Raw genomic sequence first — 9,617 nt, forward strand, 5'->3', positions numbered from 1 at the left:
TGAAGCCGGATTCAGCTGGCTCTCCCTCGCCTTCCCTCCGTTTGGGCGTTCGGCGGGCCAGTCACGGCGCACGGCAGACGGACTGGTCCCCCTTCTGGTGGAAACCGCTAAGCGGAGGAGAGTTTCTGTTGCTGAGCTGCTCACATCCATCTGATGGCACGTTATCTACCGGCCGAGCACCTTTTTACAAATATCAGCTACTTTTATAAACCCTATTTAACGATACAATGTAGAACCCTTATCTAACGATACAATGTATAAAGCCTTTATAAACCTTATTTAGTGATAGAATGTATCAACCTTTTTTAAACCTTATTTAGTGATAGAATGTATCAACCTTATTTAGTGATAGAATGTATCAACCTTTTTTAAACCTTATTTAGTGATAGAATGTATCAACCTTTTATAAACCTTAGTGATAGAATGTATCAACCTTGTATAAACCTTAGTGATAGAATGTATCAACCTTGTATAAACCTTATTTACTGATAGAATGTATCAACCTTTTATAAACCTTATTTAGGGATAGAATGTATCAACCTTTTATAAACCTTAGTGATAGAATGTATCAACCTTGTATAAACCTTATTTACTGATAGAATGTATCAACCTTTTTTTAAACCTTATTTAGTGACAGAATGTATCAACCTTTTATAAACCTTATTTAGAGATAGAATGTATCAACCTTTTTTTAAACCTTATTTAGTGACAGAATGTATCAACCTTTTATAAACCTTATTTAGAGATAGAATGTATCAACCTTTTATAAACCTTATTTAGAGATAGAATGTATCAACCTTTTATAAACCTTATTTAGAGATAGAATGTATCAACCTTTTATAAACCTTATTTAGAGATAGAATGTATCAACCTTTTATAAACCTTATTTAGTGACAGAATGTATCAACCTTTTATAAACCTTATTTAGTGACAGAATATATCAACCTTTTATAAACCCTATGTAACGATAGAATGTATCAACCTTTTATAAACCTGATTTAGTGATAGAATGCATCAACCTTTTATAAACCCTATGTAACGATAGAATGCATCAACCTTTTATAAACCCTATGTAACGATAGAATGTAAACACTGTATTCCGCTTATCACACCAACAGCCAATCAAATCATACAATGTTACTTTTAGTTTAGAAAAGCGCGTTTTGTTTCCCTTCAAGTCAAAGCCTCATCCATCCATCCCTTCAGTTATTTTCATGGATGTATTTTTTCTTTGATTCTCCTTCTTTCTCCTTTCTTTCGTTCGTTCGTTCTTTCTTCTTTTGCTTTCTTTCCTTTTTCCTTTTTCCTTTCTTTCCTTCCTTCTTTGTTTCTTCCTTTGTGCTTTTTCTTTCTTGTTTTTATTTATTTTTCCCTTCTTTGTTCTTTCTTCCTTTGTTTCTTTTCCCTTCTTTTTTGTTTGCTTCTTTGTTTCTTTCTCCTCCAACATCAGCGTGTCCCTAGTCATCCCTCAGAATAAACAGTCACCTGTGTGGATGGATGGATGGATGGGTGGGATGGAGGGCCGTGTCCTCTGTGCGGACGTGGGGTCCAGACTGGAGTCCCGTGGTGTCTTCGTACCTCCACAGTCAGGAAGCGGCCCCTGCCAGGCCTCGTCTGAACACCACAGTCACGCCACTGCTTCCCCGCCTTAAATGCGTTTTATTCTTACTGCTTCATGCGGCGGTGAGAGCCCAAAGTGAAGTTCTTTGGCGGTCAGTCTGCAGGATAAATAAAAATGCAATGGTGCAGCATAAATATTACTCGAACAGCAAATCTTGGAGTGTTTCCCATTATACTACCAAATGTTGTGCTACCAAATTAGCCGCCAAGGTTAAATTGGAAAATGTATCCTTGGGTTAAATCAAAGTTTGGATTTGTATCAACAAGCGCGCTCACCGGATCATAAGCAGAGCTCGGGTGTTGTTTGGTTAAGCAAATGAGCTCCGACTGAAGTCACACAGATCGGCTCGTTTGGGTTGAACTACTTGGCATACGTCAGGATGCGTTCAAATACTGCGCCACCGTTGCTGACAATCTTTCTTTTTCTCTTTTAGATTTCCCCTCCTTTTTCTCCCCAATTGTACCCATCCAATTACCCCACTCTTCCCAGCCGTCCCGGTCTCTGCTCCACCCCCTCGGCCCATCCGGGGAGGGCTGCAGACTACCACATGTGGAGTCGCCAGCCGCTGCTTTTCACCTGACAGTGAGGAGTTTCACCAGGGGGACGTAGCACGTGGGAGGATCACGCTATCCCCCCCCCCAACAGGCGCCCCGACTGACCAGAGGAGGCGCTAGCGCAGCGACCTGGACACATACCCACATCCGGCTTCCCACCCGCAGACATGGCCAATCGATTCTGTGCATAACTGTAGTCCACTGACTTCCGGTTTCTACTGCAGCGGTCATACCAGTTTCCTGTGTGTTGACGCGTGCTGTTGACAACGGCATACTTTTTGCGATGCCTGCAAGATTCACCATGGTTACATGTCAACCACACGCACACACCTGGTCCACACACTCTCGCCTGCACCTACCAGCACGCGGGTGGAAAGTTTCAAGTTGTACACATCAAGTTACGTCCGCAATTCTGTCCGTCCGCTCATCCTCATAATGGTGGACGTATCTTGATGTGTACAACTTGAAACTTCCCACCCGCGTGCTGGTAGGTGCAGGCGAGAGTGTGTGGACCAGGTGTGTGCGTGTGGTTGACATGTATCCATGGTGAATCTTGCAGGCATCGCAAAAAGTATGCCGCTGTCAACAGCACGCGTCAACACACAGGAAACTGGTATGACCGCTGCAGTAGAAACCGGAAGTCAGTGGACTACAGCGATGCACAGAGCCGACTGTGTCTGTAAGGCCGCCCGACGATCCCCGTGTTGGTAGGCAACGGAATAGACCGCTATGCTACCCGGACGCCCCCCCCCCGGATGCTGACAATCTTAAGTGACTTTTTATTTTCATTTTGAAGAACTCTTATTTTCTTCAGACGGCTGTCATTCGTCATTAGCGGGAGTGCGCCGTGAGGGGCTCGAACAACAACAGACGTGACTCGTGACCTACATACGCCCGCGACGCACTTTGGTTGTGTTTGCTCATTTTGTCTCTTGTAATCTCAACCACGCCCCTCCTCGCGTCGTTTCAAGCGGGGTTTGTTTTTTCCCCCTCGCGCCCGCACGCCGCCGCGACACGCGCGGGGAGACATCAGCAACAGCGCGGGCTGACACAGACTGACGTGACGCGCTCTCGGCGCGTTCAAAGGACCGCCGACTTAACAGCGGAGTTGGTAAACACACAACTATGACACACGTAGGTGCTCAGGATCTGCCAGGAGGTCTCGGCAGCTTTCCAGGCAGTGCTACAAAGTATCCCCCCCACCTCCCATATCACTCCCCCCCAAAAAAACCCCAATCCACCGCCTCTGTCTCAACAGTCTGTCAGCCGCCCCCCCCCCCAAAGTTTCAGCCCTGCGTATTCTCTCTCATATAAACAAACGATGCTCCTCGGTCCTCCAGGACTCTTCTTCTTTCATTAGCGACAAAGTGAGCGAGGAAAAGGCTCGACTTGACTCGCAGCTTCCACTCTTCCCTCTGCAACTTACAGTAGACTCCGGCTCGCACATTCTTGTCGCTACTGCTCTTGTTGTTGTTGTTGTTGTTTTGTTTCTTGAACTGTGGCGAAACCTCTTGAGTAACGCTGCTCGTGACACTACTTTGACTGACGTGACACGCCCCCCGGGGAGAGCTCTTATACGTACGGAATTAAAAATGAAATGTGAATTTTTCTGGTAGTACAAACAGGCACAGGCGTGTTCAGCAGAACACAGTGTTTTTTTGGTTCCACGTCGGCCCTCTAAGAACAGGACAACGTGGATCAAGCGGATTAGAGTACGGATGACGTCAGCGGAAGAAACCGTCACTTAGCTTGTGTAACCTTAGTTACTGTAAACATGTCAGCTATTATTTCATTTATACATTTACATGTGTAATAGTTAAGTTCGATTAAAGCCCCTTGAGGCAAATGTGTAATTTGTGATGTTGGGCGATAAAACTGACTCGACTTGTGATTTCATGTCCCCTTTGCCCACGAGTGAATATTGCTTCCTACCTGCCATTGTTTAGGAGGGACAGTGATGAGTGTCACAGAGGGGGGGAAGTGACGTATGCGGCGTGGGTGGCGAACTCCGGGAGAGTGATGGGATACTCTGTCTTGCTGTTTTTGGTGTCAATACTGGAATAAATACACAAAGAGAAATTGTAGCCCGCTTGTTAACACGCCAGAAGGACTGGGGGACGCTGCTAACGCAGAAAAGAACCACGTTGGCCCTCTAAGAACAGGACAACGTGGATCAAGCGGAGAGACGACGAGCGTCATGGCGGCCATTAGAGAACGGATGACGTCAGCGGAAGAAACCGTCACTTAGCTTGTGTAACCTTACTTACTGTAAACATTTCAGCTATTATTTCATTTATACATTTACATGTGTAATAGTTAAGTTCGATTAAAGCCCCTTGAGGCAAATGTGTAATTTGTGATGTTGGGCGATAAAACTGACTCGACTTGTGATTTCATGTCCCCTTTGCCCACGAGTGAATATTGCTTCCTACCTGCCATTGTTTAGGAGGGACAGTGATGAGTGTCACAGAGGGGGGGGAAGTGACGTATGCGGCGTGGGTGGCGAACTCCGGGAGAGTAATGGGATACTCTGTCTTGCGGTGTTGGTGTCAATACTGGAATAAATACACAAAGAGAAATTGTAGCCCGCTTGTTAACACGCCAGAAGGACTGGGGGACGCTGCCGTCGGCCCTCTAAGAACAGGACAACGTGGATCAAGCGGAGAGACGACGAGCGTCATGGCGGCCATTAGAGAACGGATGACGTCAGCGGAAGAAACCGTCACTTAGCTTGTGTAACCTCACTTACTGTAACCATGTCAGCTATTATTTCATTTATACATTTACATGTGTAATAGTTAAGTTCGATTAAAGCCCCTTGAGGCAAATGTGTAACTTCTGATGTTGGGCGATAAAACTGACTCGACTTGTGATTTCATGTCCCCTTTGCCCACGAGTGAATATTAGTTCCTACCTGCCATTGTTTAGGAGGGACAGTGATGAGTGTCACAGAGGGGGGAAGTGACGTATGCGGCGTGGGTGGCGAACTCCGGGAGAGTGATGGGATACTCTGTCTTGCTGTTTTTGGTGTCAATACTGGAATAAATACACAAAGAGAAATTGTAGCCCGCTTGTTAACACGCCAGAAGGACTGGGGGACGCTGCTAACGCAGAAAAGAACCACGTTGGCCCTCTAAGAACAGGACAACGTGGATCAAGCGGAGAGACGACGAGCGTCATGGCGGCCATTAGAGAACGGATGACGTCAGCGGAAGAAACCGTCACTTAGCTTGTGTAACCTTACTTACTGTAAACATTTCAGCTATTATTTCATTTATACATTTACATGTGTAATAGTTAAGTTCGATTAAAGCCCCTTGAGGCAAATGTGTAATTTGTGATGTTGGGCGATAAAACTGACTCGACTTGTGATTTCATGTCCCCCTTGCCCACGAGTGAATATTGCTTCCTACCTGCCATTGTTTAGTAGGGACAGTGATGAGTGTCACAGAGGGGGGAAGTGACGTATGCGGCGTGGGTGGCGAACTCCGGGAGAGTGATGGGATACTCTGTCTTGCTGTTTTTGGTGTCAATACTGGAATAAATACACAAAGAGAAATTGTAGCCCGCGGTTGCTGTGCAGTAAAATGGCGTCCTCGGTTCGGTGTACTTTTGTCCTACTTACTCATCCCAGACAAATAAAGAAATCCATCGTTTCGTGGTGCCCTCCCATCCAAACGTGCCACACATGAACTACCGTTCTGAAATCACCTTGATCAGAGAACGGCACAGTCTGCTCCGCGGAGGGCCGGCGCCTTTTGCCGAGGGCACCGCTGGCGAAACTGAGCAGTTGTGCGGCTGCCGCTTGTTCCCACCGCCCCGCAGCTTCCGGTGAGACTCGGGAGACGCCACGGGAAGTTCGCGTGCCGGAGCATCAGAGATTTCACTCCGCCGCCCAGCGGGCTGAAATGGGCCCCGGCGGAGTCCGCGGCCTCTCTTCCCGACCTCTCGCTCCCTCACCCTCTGTGTCCGTGTGGCTCCGAAGACACCGCGTCCAAAAACAAGCAATTACTTTCTTCATAGCCCGATCCCCAGTTGCCCCCCCCCACCCCCGCTCCGTTTTGCGCGCGGCCTCGTAGGACAGGATGTCCCGTTTCTTTTGGGGCTCGAGGAGTAGCGGTCGTCTAGCCCAGTGTTTCTCAACCCAGTCCTCAAGGACCCCCTATCCTGCATATTTTCTTTGCAACCCTGAATAGGTACCTGTTTGTAGTTATTCAACCAATCAGCAATGAATTTTGTCAGACGTTGCACACCTTGCATAATTAAGTGCTGCGAGATGATTGGTCGAGGGCTACCTATGCAGGGCTACAATGAAAACCTGCAGGATAGGGGGTCCTTGAGGACTGGGTTGCGCCCCTCCAGAAGCACGCTCCAAACGGAGCGGTCGGAGGGAATTCCCAGAATGCTTTGCAAACTGAGGCAGCGTAACATGGTGCATGGCTACCGGTAGAGGCTAGTCCCCGTCGATGCCTCTGCTTAGCCAAATTCTGTATTCATAAAAATAGATACTTTAAGCCGTCCCCCAAATTTGTTGTTTTTTTTTTTTAATGAATTTAGATTATACTTGAAATCTTTAAAACTAACGACCGATACAAAAGCTCTACAGATTTATGAGGTGTTAAGACATTTTCCCACTGAACCAGAAGTGATATCCTTATTAATGCCCCATTGTATGATGGACTGTTTTATTATTTTCAATTAGTGTATGTCATGTATTTAATTTATTATTGTTTGTACCCTTGTTTTCATAATACATTACCGTATATTTGTCATGTGACATTCCATCTCTATGTACTTCCTGATATACTGTATAGAAATGTGTACATACTGTTCCCTTTGGCACGCTGGATATCTCTATGTATTTTTGGATGGAATGTATATTTGCCATGTTTGTTTTATAATGCACTTTCTTCAAGAATCTGTACATGAATATGAACAATGTTCAATAAAAATATTTTTTTTTTAAATAGTTCCCGTCGATGCAGAGAACGGTCAACTGAGCATGCGCAAGTACTCGTCGCCTCCGTTGTTTGGGTAGGTTAAGGTTAGGGTTAGGGCGGGGTTAGGGTTCAAGTTAGCTAATCAGACGCAGAGTAGGGGCGGGTCTTCCTAGAACCCTAGCGCCTGGATGCTACGCGGGGCGTGTGGAGGCATTTCGCGCATGCTCAGTTGACCGTTCTCTACTCCGTTTCCGTTCTCTGCATCGATGGGAACTAGCCTCTACCCATGGCTTACCGGGTAGAGGCACACTTAGCCGTGCGCGCGCGCTCTCTCTCTCTGGGTGCAACAACAATTTAGCCTCGTGTAGCAACATAGATCTAAACAATAGTTCCCATGGTTACGGGGGGAAAGAAGCCCATAAATGTGTATATCTTCACAAATATCTTGCGAAATTTTCAAAATCCGTTAGAATAGTGTAAAGGGTCAGACCCGTTAGCTAGGGGCTAACGGGTCTGACCCTTTAGCCGAGCGGTTAGTGACGTCGCCTTGTGGTGCAGTACACCTCGTATCGAATCCCGCACCGGGCAAGAAAATAACCGGTTACAACAGCTTAGTCCGATGTGTAATTGGATCGTTATAACAAGCATTTCAGAAAAACTTGCTATTCACGATGTCAACAGAACGCAACGACCGCAGGCCAGTTATTTCCATGTGCCCTGAAGCTCGAAAATGACCCAGCAGCCAAAGGTCCTGCACGTCCCGGCTCACCTGGTATAGTGTGTCAGTGCAGGGCAGACCCTTCTATGGGCAGGGCGACGCCGCAATAGCCGATGTGCTGGCTTTTGTCAACAGGTTAATCTGTCTTGTTCTGTCCTGCAGATTCTGTCAGATTTGTCACTGTGGTAGTTGATAATGGTAGCAAGCAACAGGCTGAAATATAAAATGTGTATTACTATAATGTTATAACCATTTGATGAGAAGAACAGGCAACTAATCAAATTCGGAGCATTGTTCCCTCCTGGTGATGTTTTTGCTTGGATTTGTACACATATATAGTTATTTATTTACATGTATTACTCTTTGTAGTGAGATTGTACTGTGTCTCTCTCGTCTTCTGTCAGTACGAAAACAAATCTGAGCAGCAGACGTGACGATGATGATGGTGATGATGATGATGATGATGATGATGATGATGATGATGATGATGATGGTGATGGCGTAACGAGTGCCGTCCCATTTCCCGGGTGATGATTTTAAACCCTACCGCGTGTGGCTCCGCTCTGAAGGGCCACTACCCAATAGCCAAAACTAGGGGTAGGGCCATGGGATAGGGATTGGGATTGGGATTGGGATTGGGATTGGGATTGGGCCTAAACGCAGAGAAAGATGTAATCCCAACAGGTGTCTCCCTGAGGGCTACTTTAGCAGCGTGCTCTTGCAAATGGTGGAAAAAAAGCAGCAGCTTTAAAAGATAACGGGGGGCTCGTAGGAGGAAGCAGCATGAAGGAGAAACTTGTGGCTGGTAGGTGTATCCTCCAATACTCTTCACATTTATCAGAGGAGATAAGCGGTATTCTTCACCCTCCCCTAACCACTGCATGGGCCGTGCAATTGCAGGATCTTAGGAGAACAGAAAAGTCGTACATGCTCAATTGGGGAAAAAGGGGGAGAAATGTAAAAAAATACAATAAAAATAAAACAGTACAACGCACAGTGCTATGCAACTAAGTATAGTCGGTCAATTACACTCGTTAGACGGGGCAGATACACTCACGTAAACTTTGCATGCACGCACACGCACACACACACACACTTGACTTGCCTCATTAAAACCCCATCCAGCTACTAGAACTCTGAGATGTGAGTGTTTCCCTCGAGAAGCAGGGCACGTTCATTTCGAGAGAGGCAGAAGATTCAACTTTTTCCTTCTTCTTCTTCTTTTTTTCCTTCTTCCTCCTCCTCCTCCTCCTTGCTTATAATTACAGAAATCGCTGGAATGCGTGACCCTGAGAATAAGGCTGAGTCCGGGGGGAGTCCGGCAGAAAGCATCATCGGCTCCGGTCTGGCCCTCCACCGTGTGTCTCCTCCGCTGGATACCACCCACACCGAGGATGAGTGAGGTCGCGGCGGTGCCCACATCACCAGAGGAAGGCCCTCCAGAGACTCCACACTGTGCACCAACAAGCCAAACTCCTGAGGCTGGGGGGAGGAGGAGGAGGAGGAGGGGGCGAGACATGGAAAAAAATCAAGATGGTGGAGTGACTGAAGACATTGCCCTCTGTGGGCAGCGAGGCGTATTTTCACAGGGAACTGATTAAAAAAGAAGAAGGAGAAGAACAAAAAAACAACAACGTGGCGAGCTAAGAACCAGAAGGCCGCTGTCCAACTTCACCCGTTATCCAGAATGGTTGCGCAGTCAAGCGCTGGAACAACACATCGTCACACGCACACCGTTCACACGAGCGAGACGAACAAACATGCAACACGACAAACATAAAACA

Source organism: Lampris incognitus, chromosome 14, assembly GCF_029633865.1.
Source record: "Lampris incognitus isolate fLamInc1 chromosome 14, fLamInc1.hap2, whole genome shotgun sequence".
NCBI lineage: Eukaryota > Metazoa > Chordata > Actinopteri > Lampriformes > Lampridae > Lampris > Lampris incognitus.